The sequence below is a fragment of the Furipterus horrens genome, unplaced genomic scaffold (genome assembly GCF_987537825.1).
Source record: "Furipterus horrens unplaced genomic scaffold, mFurHor1.1.pri manual_scaffold_2, whole genome shotgun sequence".
In the NCBI taxonomy this organism is placed as follows: domain Eukaryota; kingdom Metazoa; phylum Chordata; class Mammalia; order Chiroptera; family Furipteridae; genus Furipterus; species Furipterus horrens.
This window is the reverse complement of record NW_028327172.1, coordinates 206,647,951-206,667,468: the sequence shown is the minus strand read 5'-3', so window position 1 is coordinate 206,667,468 and position 19,518 is coordinate 206,647,951. Positions and strand designations below refer to the sequence as shown.

General features: G+C 39.6%; 1 protein-coding gene across 1 annotated transcript in view; it reads right to left on the bottom strand.

Annotated features, from left to right (window-relative positions):
• Positions 1 to 19,518, bottom strand: part of KCNIP4 (potassium voltage-gated channel interacting protein 4) — a 391,027-nt gene that overhangs the window by 358,629 nt on the left and 12,880 nt on the right. The window lies entirely within an intron of this gene.

Sequence of the window (19,518 nt, the reverse complement as noted above, 5' to 3'; positions counted from 1 at the left end):
CTATTTAGTTTGCCTTTGTTTCATCTCCCTAGCTTCTGTTTTTTTTTTTAAACCAGTCCCTTTAACATCTCATATAACAGTGGTTTGGATCTAATGAACTCTTTCAGTTTTATTTTGTCCTGGAAACACTTTCTCTGTCCTTCTATTCTGAATGACAATTTCGCTGGATAGAGTATTCGTGGTTGTAGGTTTTGGATTTTCATTACTTTGAATATTTCTTGCCAGTTTCTTCTTGCCTGTAGGGTTTCCCTTGAGAAGTCAGCTGATAGTCTAATTGGGACCCCTTTGTACATAATTCTTTTCTTCTCTCTTGCTGCTTTTAAGATTCTCTCTTTATCTTTAATTTTTGACATTTTGATTATAATGTGTCTTGGAGTGGTTCTCCCTGGGTCCAGTCTCTTGGGAACTCTCCTTGCTTCTTGGACCTGCAGGTCTATTCCCTTTCCCAAGTCTGGGAAGTTCTCCTTTATTATATTTTCACTCAATTTTTCAAGTTCTAGTTCATCTTCCTCATTCTCTGGCAAACCAATGATTCTTATGTTGGGCCTTTTATAGCTGTCCCAGAGGTTTCTGATCCTTTCGTTGTTGCTTCCCATTTCCTCTCTCTGCATTGGTTGACTGCTTGTTTCTTCTCCAAATTCCAGTTTGTTGAAATGAACTCTGGATTTTATTTCCTTTCCTTCTATCTCGTATGCGGTTTTGTTCCTTTCGTTATGAAAGTTTTTCGCTTCTTTCATATCTTTTTCCTGCTCTTTTGTGAATTCTGTAAGCCACCTGATAACAATGGCCCAGAACTGAGCCTCTGACAGGTTTCTTATCTGTTCATCTGTCAGGTTCTCTATCTGCTGCCTGGTGAGCTGTGTTACCGGTATTTCTAAAGTTGCCTGCCTCATTTTGACAGATGCTTTTTGTTTTCTTGGGCTGGCTGTGGGGGCAGTGCCTGCGTACGCGTCACAAATTAGCGACCGGCGCCTGCTTGTCCGCGACCTATTTCGTAGCCCTGTGGTGCTTTCTGTGGGGGCGGGGGTCCAAGATGGATTCACACAGTTATTCAGCTAGGAGACCGGGATCCGTCCTCCCGCCCCCCTGGGCCTCACTGTTCAAGGCGATGCGGCGGCCGCTCTCCCCAGCTCCGGAGTCGCGCACCGCCCGGGACTTGGCCACCGGGACTCCTCGCCGGGGTCGCGCACCGCCAGGGACTTGGCCTCCGGGACTCCTCGCCGGGGTCGCGCACCGCCAGGGGCTTGCGTAGCCGCTCTCCCCAGCTCCGGAGTCGCGCACCCCCCGGGACTTGGCCACCGGGACTCCTCGCCGGGGTCGCGCACCGCCAGGGACTTGGCCACCGGGACTCCTCGCCGGGTCGCGCACCGCCAGGCCAGGGGCTTGGCCACCGGGACTCCTCTCCGCCCGCCGCTCCGGGTGCGACCGCAAACAGCACTGCCCACTTTAACTCTTACCTGCCCAAATGGCACCGTTGGTTTATAACTTCATATGTTGGACTTCCGTGTAGTTTTATTTTCTGGAATTTCTAGTTATCCTTTGTTTTGAAGTAGTTGTATTCCTGTATAGTTGTAGAGGGAGACCTAGCGTGTCCGTCTAAGCCTCCATCTTGGCCGGAAGTCCCTTAATTTAATCTTTATTTAACTTGTTCCATTACCATTTACTCTCTTATACCCCTCCCCCCAGCAATCACCCCACTGTTGTTCATGCCCATGAGTCCTTTTTCCTTTTTGCTCCATCCATTCCCCACAAACCCCCATACTAATTAGCCACTAATATTCTACAAAATTAATTCGGAAGACATAGACCATGGACAAAGTTCTAAATTAATGAGGTTCACTTTGTCTTGAAGGAGGTTGGAAATTAACAGAGGCGTGTTGTGTTCTGCCTCAGTCCAGGGGAAGATTTCCAGTCAAATGAAGGCACTCTGATAGGAAAGATTGCTTCCTATTTCTAAATATTGAGTTTGCCCTCTAGACACAGCAAAACAACTGATTAATGCCTCGAGACAGAATTTTAGGGGATGTGGCATTACTCACGTAACTTGTACTCATCTGCACTCTTAACGTGTGTTATTTATGATTCTCAGGGTGCCGGTGCTTATAAATAGTTCTTGGAAGCAACTATACTAATGTTGTCCAGAGGAGAGATGAGGCCAAAAGGAGAGGCCTAGTGGGGGACTTCCTGTCTTTGATCACAGGGAGGCATGGGGGAGGTATCAACCTGGGAGTGGTCTTGGCCTCATAAGCATTGTGTGGTGCTTTTAGCAGCCTGTCTAGAAGTCTGGGATCAATGGGAGAAATCAAATCTTTCCACAGATGACGCAGCAGCTTGCCAAAATATTCACAATGAAAGAAAATAGGACAGAAACTATTGGCAAAACAGGAAAGGAACAGAATTATCAATTGGTTTGGGAGTAATTTATCAAAACTGGGAAAGCAAATAATTAGCAATGAAAAAAGGCTCCTAGGATAGGGCAAGGTAAAGAGGTAAACCTAGGAGGGTACTCGCAAAGAGTGTTTACGCTCTTTTTCCATCAGCACCCCATACGTATTACTCATTTACTTTAAAGAACCACTATTATGTTGAAACTGTAGAATATGAAAAATGCCTCTTCTTAGTGAAATCATATTATTACGCATGGTGACTACATTATTAGCAATTTACCTTGAACATTTATCATATAGTGGTCAGTCGCAGAGTCAGACTTCTGGATTCCATTCCCAGATTGATATCTTTTTGGGGTGTTTTTCTTAACCCTTCTGTGCCTTTGTTGCATCATCTATAATTCAGGATAATAGTACTGCCCACTGCATAGGGTTGCTGAAAAAGTGAGTGAGTTCCTATGTGCAAAGCATTGCAGGTCGTACCTGGCATACTATAAATACTATACTGCAGTTGGTTATTATTTAAATCTCAAAACAATACCAATTAATGACAATAGCTAATATTTACTGAGTGCTTTCTGTAAGATAACATGATGAGCATTCCATGTGCAACTATATCATCATGGCAATGTATTAGATAGAGTTATTATTATCCCCATTTCACAGATTAAGATACTGAGCAGCAAAATTCAGGCCTGAAGCTCTTTATCAACACTTTTATCACCTTTTGAATATACATTTTAAAATTTATTTTTCAGTAATTTAAATATTTTCTTCATCTTACAGAGCAATTAAACAAATGAGCGTACTTAAAAAAAAATAAAAGGCTAAACCAAGAAGAGAAGCATTAAGGCAGGTAATTTTTATATAATCTGCTCAACAATTCATACCTCCATAAGCCATGATGCTGTTCTAATTCTATTTCACTTTAATATCATTATTTTACTAGGCAACATATACATGTAGATATTTTATACAGACTCTTCTTTTGTACCATTAGGATGATGAAGAATAACTATGCTAATGGAATTCTAAGGTCCTCTGATTTTTTCTTTAGAGCCAATTATCAATTATCTCCAGCACAGCCATAAAACTAAGCATCTTTCACTTCTACATTTCCCTAACAGCATCACTTTTTTTTCAATGAAGTATTTAGTGGCAATAGCTTTATGAATAATGTGGCTAGATTACATATAGTGCCTCATCTCATTGTGTCATTGCAAAGACAATACAGGAAGATTCTTAAGGTGCTACTTTGTTAAAAATACAGTTACCACTACTTCTGTTATTCTTGTCATTAACAGTATGTCAAAAGTTGAAAATACTATTGAATAAATATTTCCCATAATAATTTGATTTCTTCTAAGAATCACATGATCCCTCTGAGTCCATCAATATAATCTGTTTGCCCCACTACACCCCAAGTACCCACCAGATCAGTCCATTTATAGACCCACTACTTCTAGAGAAGTTTCTTTCTATTGTGGAGGATAACTAATAAAAAGTATGCTGGGTAGAGGCAACACGGTGCAGTGGAGAGATTGCCACTGAATTATCTCCTGTGGAAAGTTTACATCCTTCTCATCTCCATTCCTTCCTTGATTACCCCACAGCAGGGAAAGCCATTTCCACCCAAGCAGTCAGTCACTCAAACCAGGAATCTGAGAGTCATCATCTTTTGATAGGGAGAGTGAGAAAGGATGCCTTATGGCATTGTCATATTCTTCTCATTCTGTGATATGGATAATTGAAAATTCCTTGATCTCATATAAATTATATTGTAAGATATTTAAAGCAAACCATGCCCTATTCACTCTTATCCAAACGGGTGAGTTCCTAAACTCTACCTACACGGAATTCTGAAGCTGCTGCATAGTCTCTCTTACTACAGTCAAACTCCTTGGGGAATAGATCACTTCTTTCTATATTTTATAGATGTACTTTGTACATTTTCTGTCGGGGTTTACTCCCTTAGCCTTTCCCTGAAGAGGTATGCCGCAAGGCAGCGGAGGTTTTTTGGAGTCAGAGTTTTCCTTCTCTGATGTGCCCTGACTGGAAGATCGAACCAGCGACACTTAGCTCGCAGGCCGACGCTCAATCCACTGAGCTAAACCAGAAAATCCGGAGCCGGAGTCCCTAAGGCGGTTTGACGTTGTAGTCAACACCAGCAACTCCTGCGGCACACCTGAAGCCAAGCTGTATTGACTCCGTCTTTCCCTTGGATCCTTCAGCTGCAAAGAGAGGGGGGGTCTGCTGCATGGGCAACAGCAGACCCTCCATATCACCCTGCCCAGGCTCTGTAGCTTCAGCTTCACTGGAGAGGACACTCCAGCGTCATCGCAAGATGTCGATTTAACACGGGAGGAGACAGATACCGTGTCACTCCCGAGTCGGACTGCACAGCCATTCTCGGCGGTGCAGATAGACTCTTAAGAAGCTACACCATCGTCTCTCGAGACGGACGGCTGCCGACGACTTTGTACATGGTTTTATTATTGCATTTTTTACACTCTATGTATGTTTGCATACATGTGTGTGTGGGTGTTAGACTGGAGTTTTTCATGAACTCTCTTGTTCATATATGAATTCCTTGTGTCTACCACAATTTCTGGTATGCAGTAGGCCAGGGTGTACTCAATACATTCATGCAGAATAAACTGATGATGACTGAAATCAACAGAGTAAGGTTTTGCTGACAGCTCTCACACGACCTTGGTGAAATCACCCAACTTCTTTCTGCTTAACTGTAATGTTTTGTTTTAAAAACAAAAACTTACAATAATATATGCCCTACAAAGTGGATATGTTGTGAAAATCAAACTAGAGAATATTTGTGAACACCTTCTATATGTTGTGAAGCACCGTACTTGTGTGTGAAAGATTAAAATATTGTGGAACCAATCAAGGAAGAACAAGGAAAGAAAAACTACTCTTGAAGGCTTCCCCAGGAATGTGCACTTTTTGGAAACCATGCCTCACATCAACAATTTTTAAGGAAGAGTTTAGGAATCTAATCACAAAGAGAAGAATCTTTATTTCTCCCTTTGGGATATGACATTTAACAAATTAATTTAGAATCCTTTAAGACTAACAGAGCTAAGGGAAAATTGAGAACACTTGTAATAATCACTTCCAACTTCGATGTAGAAGGTCATATATCTAAAAGGTTACTACAATGGAAAAATTCAATTATGAGGGGCTGCTAATGGGCTGACTTAAAATAGCACAGAACTATAATGTCTTCAATTCCAATGAAAGGCATTGTATTTCCTCAAATACTGTGAATGATTGGGTAAATATACCTGTTCTCCCTAAGCATAAGTTCCCAACATCTGCAGAACCCAGGAGCCCAAAGTGCATATATTCAAACATTGCAGCAAGAGTTTAAATTTATTGACACCCCCAAATATTCACTCAGCTGAGGTTTGTGTACTTGATTGTCCCATTTCTGTTTGACTTCTAGAAAAAAGAGAAATGATCTTCCTTCAAAATCACTATAAATATTGTCCATTTGATTCTTTTCCTCCCTTTAACAAAGAATTCCTGTAGGAATTTCTTTTTAAACAAAATTAAATGTGGCTATCTTTATACAAAAAAACCCCAAAATTTGAAAGAAATTGATCACTGAGTCCCATCATACCTGGGGCAATTCCTGAAAGAGGACTATCATGGGCCCTACTGTAAGATTCAGTCCTTTTGGTCTAGAGTGAAGTCCAACATCTGGTGTGTTTAATAGGCACACGCTGATTTTGATGCTGACTCATGAATCTGCATGTGTCTATGGATTTCTAATTCAGTCTTCTCACTTTAGAAATGAGAACATTTGAGATCCTGAGATGAAAAATGTCCCAGACCCCTTGGACTCTCTTGCTGGCTCATGGCAAAGCCGTGGTCATAACCCAAGTCTTCTGACTTCTGGTTTAGGATTCTTTAGGAGATACTGCATCCTAGAAGGTTACACACCTGGGCATCCATCCCTGTTCAACGCACACTTTTTGGGGCCCACACTAAATACGATTGACCACATTAGATCACAGTGATAAGCATATGTATGAAAATATAAAACAGGGAACCTGAACTCACAGAATTCAGCTTGTGGAACAGAATGAACAAATGAGCACTCAGATCATGCAAGTATTCATACTTAGAGCTGTGAAGTTGTCGCCAGGACTCCCATTATTAACCATTTTGATGCAGGCCAGGTCCAAATGAAACACAGGGATCCATGCAATCCCCCTAGCAATCCTGTGAAATGTCGCTGTACGGTGTACATTAAAAATTCTCCCTCCTCTCAGAAAGCCTCAGTAGAGCTAGTACCACTCACTGATTTTGTGTGTATGTGTTGGTGGATCATATTTGAGTTCTACTTCTGGGTCAGAGGTACAGTGCAGTCCACAGGGCACAGATAGCCTGGGATCAGAGAAGCCATGAGTGCATGGGCATCATTCTGAGGCTTTGAGTTCACCAAGGTCATGGGAACAATCCCATCCATTTGCCAAAGGCCACAGAGGCACCAGCGGACTCCTGGGTCACATACAGATTTGGTAAACATTAGCTACGTCCTCATCTAAGTCATGCTTATTAGGATGTGAATTGTCTTCCCATCTCCACCAAACCTGTTGAAGTTCCAACTCCCTTATTTGGAAATAGGCTCTTTGCAGATGCTCAGATTAAGGTACGTTCATTAAGATAAGCCCTAATTCAAGATGACTGGTGTCCTTATGAGAAGGTGACTTTGGACACATAGGCAGACACAGATAGAGGAAAAGTGACCACCCAGGCAGATCGCCAACTGTGAGCCGAAGAACATCTGAGGCCACCAGAAGTTGGGAGAGAGACATGAAACAGATCCTCCCTCAGAAGTAAACAGCCTCTTAGACACCTTCATTTCAAAGGTCCAGCCTCCAGAACAGTGACACAGCACATTTCTGTTGTTTAAGCCACACAGTTTGGGGTACTTCTTTTTATACATAGTTGCTTAATTCCTTATGGAAAAATCTCATTTTAATATTCATCCTATCTAAATGTTTCAAATCAGCTGGTATCAAATGCTTACTGACCAAAGATGCTTTATATGTGTGGGCCATTTAATACTCATATCAATTGTATGAGCCAGATATTACTATAATTTTCATTTTACAGATGAGAAAATGGAGACACAAAAATACTAAGCAGTGTGCCAAAGGTCACAGAGTGAGGAAGCAGAATAAATGGGTTTACACGTGGGCAGACTGGTGTTGAGACCTACGTACTCAGATTACAACCATAGTAAAAGTGAAATAAACTCTTCTGCATTTTCCTCAACATGAATTCTAACAGCCCTTGAAAAGAAAATGAGAATGTGAGGTTTCCTTTTTAAAATAAAACCATACTGGCTTCAAGTAATCAAAAATGTCCTTCCTTCCTTCCTCTCCTCCTCCCTCCCTCCCTCTTTGTCTTCCTTCCTTCTCTCTCTGTCTTTTTTTCTTTCTCCCTTCCTTCCTCTTTTAATGTTCAATGTAAAAAATCAATTATTTATACAATAGACAATGTAGTCACAAATTAGATAACCATGCCATGTTTTGATGTGTTTATTCAAACACTTATCAAATACTCTTTGTCGGGAAATGCATCCGAGGCTTAATTTTATGATTGTGAGTACCCTCCAGCCACCACCCTTAAGGCAGTTAGAGTTCAGTTATAGTACAGTTTGCTCACTCTACAGAGAGAGAGCTAGGGAGCACAAGAGGACACCTAACAGAGGCTTTCCTGGAGAAATGCTTCCTAATCTTACTATTAGAGCAGGCACATGAATACACTGATGTCTTTGAGTCAGATTCTCTTTTTAAATTAAGTTGATTTGGTTGACGCTGGTCAATAGAATCACACGGGTTTCAAGCACACAACTCCACAGTATATCATCTGCACAGGACACCGTGTGCGCACCTGCCAACGTCAAAGCCCCATCCATCATTTGATCCTAAGATAGTAATAGCACACATAGTATATTGGGTTCGAATCTGTTCAACTCAACCTGGGACAGTGTGTTTTTGTCTGTTTTATTTTATGTAGCACACACTGCTAGTTTTTCTATTCAATATCCACCCTCCCTTCTTCCTTTCTAATAGAAGCCAGGTTTTGTTCAGGTTAACAGGGGCCCAGTTATAAACATTAACTTCCCAGACTCCTTTGCAACTAGAAATGGTTTAATGGAGTAGTTTTGGCCAAAGAAGTTTGCTACAGATTTATGGGATATTTATTTATTCATTCATTTATTTTAATAAAGATGTTATCCTTTCTTCCTTCAAAAATCTCCTTCCTGTCTAGAACGTGGACATGAGGTTGGAGTTGGAGCAACCTCGTTGAAACTATGAGTGATAAAGGTGGGCAGAAGTTTTTATTGAGAAAAAAGGAGAAAATCTTAGATGACTAAGCAACTACAGTTAGATTTCTCTGTTGTACCTCCTAATCCAGCTTCCAACTGATAAATAATAAGAAATCAGCTCTGCCCCCAGAGAAAAGATCCACAGATGGGAATATTTCAGGACTTTCTGATTAAATGGCTGGATTTTTCACTGAGCAGCCAGCCTACAGTGAACGCCGCTAATGAACATGGTCTGCTCAGCCACACAGGTGATGTGCTCAGCATGTTATTATCTTACTCTGAAATATTCATAGACAGCCCAGGATGAAAAGGCAGAGACCAAAACAAGTAATAAAAGGGATTCAGAGGAAACATTCAGTACAGGGAGAAAAAATTACTAAATTTTTAAAATATATTCAATAACTTCAGATAAAAAATTTAGAAACTTTCAAGCCCAAGTACCATAAAGAAAAAAAAAAAAAGAAACAGTGATAAGAAACTTCGTAAAATTAGAAAATGTGTTAGCAGGCATAAAAAGGAATTTTTTAAGAAAGAGAGAAAATAAATTTAAGAAACTCTCACACAAGCAAATATGAAAAAAATGCTAGAAAAAAGGAGAGAAACAAATAGAAAATTGCAAGATCAATTCAGAAGATCCAATATCTGGCTAATAGAAGTTGCAGAAAGGAAAAAGCATAATCAATGGTGGAGTAACATATTTCAAACAAATGAAGCAAAAGGATTCCCCAGAATTGAAAGATTAAGTTTTCAAATTGCAAAGGGCTACCTAAGGGACACACAGCAAAAAGCAAGGAACCCACACTGAGGCAAATGATTTGGAATTTCAGACCACCTGGAGAAAGATAAAATGATGACAGATTCAAGAGGGGAGAAAAGAAACAGTTTAGATCGAAAGAATAACAGCAAGTCTTAAGCAAGATACTGGGAGATTGAAAAAGTAAAACTTTTAAAATTCTGAGGGCACCTATTCTCTCATTTATAGTTCCAACTCAGACTATAGGTCACATGCAATGGGGAACTTTTATTTTAAACTGAGAATGGAAAACTCAGAATAAAATAACTTTTTTGCCTTAGGAAGTAATAGAAGACACAATCCACTAATTGGGTGGACTTCCAACGAAGAAGAGGCCATGGGATATTACCTAAGAGAGGGGCCCAGGGAAGAAACTTACACTGAAGACCAAGAGAACAACAGCTAAAATTGGGGTGAGAGGGGAGGGCCAAGCAGGGAGTATTCAATGGAAACCAAATGAATTTATGAGACTTTAGAACATTCCCATCTGTACTGAGAGGAGAATTACACTTTGAGATTGAGATTGGGATTGGGATTGGGAAATCATATGTGCACGGAACATTTAGCAAACTAAAATGAAAAAAAAAATGCTGTTATTAGCTCAAGCAACAAAAGAGAGTAATCACTGTACACAATTTTAAAGGATTTTGAACAATATTATACTATTGTAATATGTAAGCCTTGGAATGTTGAGTGAAAATATTGCAATGATGGGGTAGAGACTTGGGTGTAGCGAAAAAAGTCTTGTAAGAGAATGCAATCTTTATTTTCTATATCAAGAAGACAACAGGTAATATCTGAAATTAAAACATCAAGAGATATAAGTAAGGACAAATGCATTATAAAAGTCTATAATAGGAGGAACAGTCTAAAGTTTCCCAAAAGTTGCACTTTTTCAAATATCATACATCCTCGGTACTGTTTCTACTTTTTCACCACTATGGATATATTAAGCATATTTTCTACACCTTTATCAAGCCAGTCCCCTTCTAGTATTTGAAGTCATGTCTTTATTATTATCGTGGTTCTGTGGTTTTTATTTATTCACTCACTTAGTGGTCTATTCTTCAAATATGTATTCAGCTAGCACTAGCCCAGACATTGGGGGTCCAGCAGTGGACACAACAGACAGAAGTCTCTGCCAGCATCAAGCTTTCAACTTGAGTGTGCTGGGATAGCATGACCTTGGCCATATCATTTACGTGAGCCTTAGATAACTCATTGCTAATATGGGCATAGTGTTATCTGTCCATTATTCAAAAATGCATTTTGAAGATATATCTAAATATAAATTTTTCTGTGCTAAAGAAAGTATCTCACAAAGCAGCATTTTAATACTGCTAATTTCCCAAATATTTCTAGCACTCACAAATGAACTATTAAAGATAAAGCCATCAACAGGGCAAAATGATCACCACATTTCTCTTTAGGTCCAACAGGCAGATGGTTGAGTTTTGCTAGTAAAACTATTTAAAATCAAAATGCATTCAACTACATAGGATGCAAGTGAATGATTCTGCCAAACACGGCAACTATATCATACACCCTAATCCCTGCCCATCAGTTTGGATATGAAGGCTCTTTTGTAAATATGCAGAGACAAGTCTTTTTAAATATGTACTGGAAGGTAAAGAGTTTGGAAGATATGACGGTATAAGGCAGACAGGAATCTAGTATCATATATTTATTAAACACTATATTGGAAGCGGAAACTTACGAGGCTCATTGCAAAGTACAGAACAAGCACCCCTGACCTCTACCTCCCTGATTTATTTATTGCTTTTACTGTGCTAAATGCAAAAGCCTCCACATTGGTTTTCCTGTTTTCTGCCTTGCCCTTACCCCAGAAGGATATCAGCTAGTGCAACTCATTGAAAATACAAGCTATATCATACTACTCCTCTGCTCCAAAACTCCATTGTTTGCCCCAAATGGCCAAATTCCCTGCAATAACCTACAAGAAGTATTTGCAGAATGAAAATCAGTCTACCAAACACCAGTGAGACTTGGGTTACACATATGACTCAACCTTTGTCCTTAATGACTTGGTAGGTGTAAACATGGCATGAAATGCAATCAGAACATTGGAAACGCATCATCTCCTCCTGGGATCCAGGACGAATGGTGTGAATAAGGACTTCTGGGGAAGTGAAAAGGAAAAGTTCATAGTGGTTTGGATTCCTTGTATTTCCGATAATTATGTTGCTTTCTAGTTAAACACAAGAGAGAAAGCACAGCACAGGCACCTGTAACCCTCACCCCGGATCCATCATTTCCCTGATTCTATAAATATGAGCTACTCTCTTTAGCAGCTTAAACTATCTCTTTTAATATAAGCCAGTTACCTTTGCTGATGTAGTAACTATAGTAACAGTATTCTGAGGCAGGCATATATTTAGGGTACACACACAGGATTGAATTAAGATACCGATGTGTCAAGCAGGGACAGGCCCACCTTGAAGGTGGTAGACATATTTAAGCTCAAGTAAACTTTTATCTAGCATCCAATACATTGCAATTTAAGTGGTATTGTGGCACATATATGGTATAAATCCAACTGATAATCTCAGTAGTGTTTGAGACCTTGAGTTCAACAAGGAGGTATTAAATCATATACACAAGATCAGGAGAATGTGGGGTTCATTTTTATTGCATTCTTATCATTTGAAAATTGGTGCACTGTGTACATGTGGCAACTTCCCATTGATCTAAATATTGGAGTTAGTGAAAAACTTAGCATTTCCAACTGAGTTGATTGCATCTAATGAGAAAAAAAGAGAAAGATGTGGACACTTCTATGGGCCATTCATCACAGGCTTCAATATTTCTCCAGACTTCTTGGCAAAGACAGAAGAAAAACATATTCTATCTACAAATCATTTTCAAACAATGCTCCCCCTATCATCAGCAAAACTTCAGTTCTAGACCATCATACATTATTTGCTTAGCTATCTTCTAAAATAGACTGGTTGATTCACAGGAAACAGAATATGATCACCAAAGAGGAAGAAGACAATTATTATTTTTTTAGTATCAGGGATGCTCTCATAAATAAAAGACATTCTCAGCTTAGGTTAAAGCTTAGAACTGTGTTTTCCAAATTATAATTATTCAAAAACATCTTTAATATCATTATTAAAATCCAGATTTTACTTATACTATTGTTAATTTTCTTAAATTAATTTACATTATTTATAATTAAATGCATTATTTTAAAAGGGAATTCTTTATCACTCTCAAATTGCAATGAAGTATCATTTGTCATCAAGACCTAACTACAGACATAAACAATGAAACAGCCTTGTTTTCAAGGTTTAGGTCTGAGCTCAGGACTGCTCTCTTTTTGAAGAAGGGACATAAACAACTCTTTTTATGTGTTTCAAACTGGCACCAAAAATAGTCTGTCTCATCTCCATAATCAAAGGACTGAACCAGGATTAGGAAGGTTATAATCATCTCCTTGTAATACAATTAAATTTTCCATAATTCCTATCTTGGTATTCAAGGCAGAACCTAGTATGCAACTATTTTATATGCATTAACCAAAGTGTGTCCATAGAATACTGGATTCATGGGATAGTAATAATTTTAATTAATTAAAACTATCTCCATGGTTAATTTTTGTGTATGTGCCATGACAGGCTAATCAAAACATAGTTAAGTTTAAAAAAATATATTTTAAAAATCAGTTTCTTTCCTATAGGTTTTCTCAGAATCTTTAAAATGCTAATGAGCATAGATATTTCCCAAGAAGGGTGTATGGTATTCAGTGTTTTACAACATGTCCCAAACATAAAGTATTTTCCAGGTAGAATATTTTGGAAGATACATATTTCTCTTGATGTATATTGACAACTTGTGTTGTTGCTTTCATTGTTTGGCATATTTTTCCATATCTCTATGATGCCCTTTGCTTCAGCTAACTCTGTTGTCATGTCATCTTGACCATAACACAATTTTTTTTACCTCCATTCTTTAGTGATTTCCTTAACCAGGAGCTTATATGCAACTGTTAAAATATATCTAAGCTCCACGCAAAAACTTGTACACAAAGTAGCCAAAAAATAGAAACAATCCAAAGGCCCATCGGCAGGTGAATGGTTAAAGAAAATGCAGTGCACCCATAGAACGGTCTACTACTTAGCAAAGAAAAAGAATGAATTATTGACATATGCTACACCATGGATCTCAAGTGTTAAGTAAAAGTTACGCATTCTCTGAACACATTAGTATAAAATGTCCAGAAAAGGAAAACCTATAAGGACAGCAAGTAGATTAGTGTTTGCATAGAGCCGTGGGTGGAGCGGAGATGACCTGGTAATGAGCGGGAGAGAACCTATTGGAATAATGGAAATGTTCTAACACTGGATAGGTATGACATGGTGAATTTACTAAAATTCACTGAATTACATAAGTAAGTGGGTAAAGTTTGGGAATATGAATTATTCAATAAACTTATTAAAAACTTCAACCAAGAGGCCCATCGACCAGCCAGCCAACCATCCACCCATCCACCCGGTCTTCCTTTCTTGAAGAGTCTCTCTCTTATGCCTCAATCTGACTGTGGTCTTCCCTTACCTTGAAACAACACACCATTTTGGCGGGGGTTACATATATCTTGTCATTTGCCTTCCAGTCCTTCCTTGTATTATATTCATTCAAGTATTTGTATAATATCCTTACTAAGCTGCAAATTTTTGCAGACACAAACTCCTCTGGACTATTCCATGTAAAAATAAATATTGTTGGATCTAAGGTTAGGAAGCAGATTCTATTTAATGAAGGTTAACCATAATGAAAAACACATGGAAATGCCCAGACGTGGGTATTTATTCTTCAGCTGGCTGCTCTGAAAGTTATCCTTTATTACTTAACTTTATAAAGTAGTCTAACATCTCAACTCATCAGCCACAAATTCAAGGAATAATAAGAGAGAGCATCAACAGCAAAGGCAGCAATGTTAGTAGCAAAAGCCCTTACAGAAACACTTGCTTCAGGCTGCTGAGGGTGCTGGGAGCTTCTTGGTCGATGGATATTATTTCAGAAAAAGTAACTAGATACAGGAAAATTAAGCCACTTGATTTAGGCTGGCAGTCTTGGGGGCAGAGCCTTTAGTAGAGATGCTGTGCATGTGGCTTGTGTTGAGTGCTTTCAGGAGAAAGTAGGCAGGAGAGGTAGGGAGCAGGAGTGGGAAAGAGGAGTTAGAAAGTTTCTAGGGAAGTTGAACTTTAGTCTAATCCAATGATTTTCAACCTCTGTCATCACATGATGGATAGAAACTAATTACTCAAATTCTGCAGCACACCAAAAAAATACATTATATTTTTTGTCACTCTGACAAAAAAAATAGGTAAAATTTTGATTCATTCACACTGGATGGCTACTGTTGTGTTGGGTGTTGCCATTTTTTTTAAAATTTATTTGACAATCTAAGAAAAAAGACGTCAGTGCTCATAACTACATAGTTAGTTATTGCATGTTTGAAAAAGTCTTGCAGCACACCGGTTGAAAACCGCGGCTACAATCCAGGGGAAGCTCTGGAGGATAAACAGGAGACCAGAGTTTGTCCAGTCCTGAGGTCAGTGAGTGAGGCTACAATATACTTTCTGTCCCAGGTCCTCTGTGTGTGTGTGTGCACATGCATGTCTGACTCCCAGGCACCTTGGCTGCAATCACCCAAGGGTAGCCCCTCAGAGGAGGTGACAGGCGTGAGCCATTATCAGGAGCCCACAGCTGGGGGTGGACACACCCACCCGGAGAGGATTCCAAGAGACCGATGGCTTTTCCTACAGTTCTTGACCCAAGTCACACCCCGAGGAAACAGAATACCTCAGATTCCAACACCGATAATCCGATCTCCACATCAGTGCTTTCAACTCCCTACCTTTTTCTTAAGAATTACATGTTGTTATGTTTTGCCCATAACGCACACAAGTGCACCCCTCACCCCGCTATGATCTAGGTGGCTCCATCAACATCTGTTTTTAAATTAAATATTAATTCAGACTAGGATAACGAAGTCAAGACTATTTGACACCCTTCTTTAATCTTGCTTTTAATGAATAGATAAAAATACTTTTTAATTACATGCATTATTTAAATAGCGTCTGAGGATCTTGGAGGTTGCTTGAAAACAGTTGACTTCTTCCAGCATTTAAAATATTCCCCTCTCCACATCTTCTTCAGACAAACACATTTACATTCTCTATGAATAAAGATCTGCTCACAACCTTGGTTCAAGCAGTGCCCCGATCTCTACCCGTTCTGAATGAGTCAGTCCGAATTCCGGAGAAATGACTAGGCATCTTTAACTTTCTTTTTATCAGAGATAAAAATCATACAGGCAACTGGAATTTAATGTTCAAAACTACAATTAAAAAGAACAAAAAGCCACACCGCACTGCACAAAGCGCTGGCTTTGTTCCAACAGTGGCGTGACTTATCACAGTGACACAAAACACTGTTCCTAAGAAATGACAACTGCTAAATGAAAACGGCCTTGGCCGCTTGGAGGCTGTGTTCATCCTCTTCTGCCCTTCCCTCCATTTGGCATCCTTCCCATTTAAAGGTAGATACGCAGGGGGATTCGATGCCCTCTGCTCATCCTGCTCCCTCTCTTTCTCCCTTATCTTTCCTACTTTGCCTATTTTGAAAGCCTGCCTCAGGGCTTGCAACTTTAGATTAAGTGGCCAAGAGGTCAGAACACTTGGAAGAAACAGAACACGTGTTTGGATGACACCGTGTGGGCACGTCATGTACAAAATGAAGTGCCGCTCTGAATTGCCTGCCTGCCATAAGGCCACCATGCCCTGTTACGGTGACACAGTAATTGGTGAGCAGGCGAAAATTAACATGGCTCCAGCATCCTTGTGTGATAAATGGCACCCCAAATTGGCTACAGTTTAAGCCCTGGGAATGACAAACCAGAAAGATAAGGTTTATTGCTTTAGGGTAAAGGGAGCGTAGTCAGAGACCGAGTCCCTGGATGCGTTTTCTGCGAAAAAGGACTCTCATAGACAGAGGTATCTTATATCCTATTTTAAACCATGGCCAGAAACATTTCTGCTCAATGAGCAATTTGTAAGATACTTCCCCAGGGATTCCTGATGTCTGTCAGAAACCTCTCTGTAAATTTCCTTCCATTCACCGGAGAGAAGAGAAGGGAGATAATGTTTGTGACTGATGCTTATGCTTTTAATCTGTTAATTTTCCCAATGGCCCTTCGAGGATAAAATAATATCCATATGTTGCCGACAAGAAAGCAGACAAAGAAATGAAACAAAACAAAGAGAAAAGAAAAACCAGACTACAGAGTCATTAAGGGACAGAGCTTGGGGTCAAATCCAGACTTTTTGACCCAGATGTGCATATTCTTTCCACACATTCCTGCTCCTTATAATACATTTTCCAAATGTGTTCTGTGAGGTGTTAATAGCAGGCAGGCATTGTGCAGGATTCAGCCAAACCAGGCCATTTTGTCTCATTGCCTGAAATTGAGCTTCCATTGATTTGGAAAACAAAAAAGCAAAGTATCATTTATACAAGTCAAGATAATACTATTATAATAATACAAATAATACCATGTATATTCCCATTAGAATGCATTCATAAGTATATGAAAATAAATATGTACTAAACAAAGTTCCATGATTCTTATAATCACTATGTGAAGGCAAAACAATAATATACTCAGTTAATATCTGATTAGTACTATAATAATAAAATGATAAAGTTATGCAAGGGCAGACACTGTTCTTAGTGCCTTGTATATATTAATATATTTAATCATCTTATCAACCCCTGAGACAAATATTATTATCTCCATATGACTGATGAGGAACCTGGGCTACCGTTAAGTTACCTCTCAGAATGAGACTTTCCCAAGTAAGTGTGTGGCAGAATCTGGTGCTGAATGGTTTTCTACTAATTCCATTTAAATCTATTTTGCCAAAAAGTTGAGTTACCTTTGGAGGGTCCTGTTACCTATGCAAAGACAAGTAAGGGTTCCCACTATGATGCTTCCCTCCCTTAACTTTCTACCACCGTTTGTGCTTTGGTTGTTGAGAAATATACTAAATATATAACTAGTTATACATTTGATATTAAGTGGGAGCCCTTAATATTAAATGTATATAGTTAATATCAAAAGATTATTTTATAATGGTAAATCCTATAAAATTTGATTTAGCTATATAAAAGTAATATTTTAGAGTCATTTGTCTGGGTGCCTTATTCACACCCAGTTGAGTATCTACCAAGTACTACAGCAGGGGATACATGAATAAGTTAGAAACACTTTCTTCCTGAAAGAGAGCTTGAATTTTCTGGGGAGGAAAGATGTTTGACTACCAGAAGCTGGGTGTGTTCCATCTGGGACAGGATTTGTATTGATTCATGCACAGCCTCTCACGAGGCCGTCCTTGTTTCTAGAGGCGCATGCGCATCTATGTGACGACTAGCCCAGGTGTCGCTGTGAACTCAGCATGGACTACTACCCAAGTGCTAACTGTATCTGTGACCTCCCTGTCTTTCTGAGAACTTCAACCACACACAGGTATATGCTTAGGTTTTAGGCAAAACGCATACAAAACTATGTAAAAATGAAAGAAACAAGCTAAATTAGAAGCCGCTATTATAACACTGTATTTTTTTTAAAGAAAAATGGGCTCATCATTTAGACTAGATTTTGAAAAGGACTCCCCAGTTACTACAGACAGTTTTGGCAAGGGCTTCCAGAGACCTTACTTTGGACCAGGCACTGCAGGTGCTTTAATATTGTAACTCATCCTCAAAATCCTGTGATACCAACGCTACTACTATCTTCCTTGTACCGATGAGGACACTGAGGCACAGAAGGGATGAGCAGTTGGTCCAGTATTACACACCAGGCAACTGCCCGGGCTACGGCTCAAAGTCAGGCTGCCAGACTGCCGAGTGCTCGCTCTTGACATCTCAGGCCACCTGTTGTACAATGTGTAACAGGTGTTGGTTCGGTGACCCCTCAGTTGGCTACTGCACTTGATGTTGTACGTATATTAGCAGCTCATTATTTTTCAGAGGAATTCTGTGAGGTTGGTCTCATGCCCACTCGTTGGAGAAGGAAAGCTCAGATCAGATACCTCGTTAGAGACTGGGTCTGGATGGAAACACAAGACTATTTGAACCCGACACTGTGTTCTTTTCATGATGCAAACATGCAGGGGGAGTTGTGTTTGGACTTAACTTCTGTCAAAGTGCAAATCATATCTTACTTGTATTCTCAGATCATAGCTTACAGTCTCAAAGCAGGGTTCTTTCCTACCCAAAATTCCATTTATTTGAATCAAAGTCAACCTAGATTTTTTTTCTCATTCATTACTTAAGGAAAAAAAAAAAAGAAATATAGGAATAAAAAGAAAATTATAGGATCAACTTTATAGCCAAATATTATAAAGTATTTTCAAAAGAAAAATAAACGTATGAGAGGTACTTCGAATTCCATGCTAGGGAGTCATTTAATGGAATCTTTGTCTGGGTCTTAAGTGCTTCCATACCTCTTGAAGCTTCTATCATTCCTTTTCTTTTAATCCATTCCCCATATTAAATAATTCTTACTTATGTTTTCACATGAATGGCGTCCACTCAGACGCAGCAGGCTGCTGTTGGAGAAAGAAAATTCCTGAAGCTCAGAGGTGAGGGAAGCTGAGAATGGCCCAGAAATAGCACACCTCCCTCGGCACTCCCCTCCCCACCCAGCCGTTCTTGCAGACCACACGCCCAGCTCCAGTTCCCTTTCAGCGGAAATGAGGCAAAGCACGCCAGCGGGGTGAATTGGTTTTCCCCTCACTCATGAAACTTCAGGTCCTCCTCAAAAGGGAAGAATGGGAGCTCCTCTTTAAGGTAAGCGAGGCTCGTAAGAAAAATATCAATATATTGGGCCCTTAATAACTTCCTTGACATAGCGATCGTGACAGAAGCAGCTTTTTATCAATTGT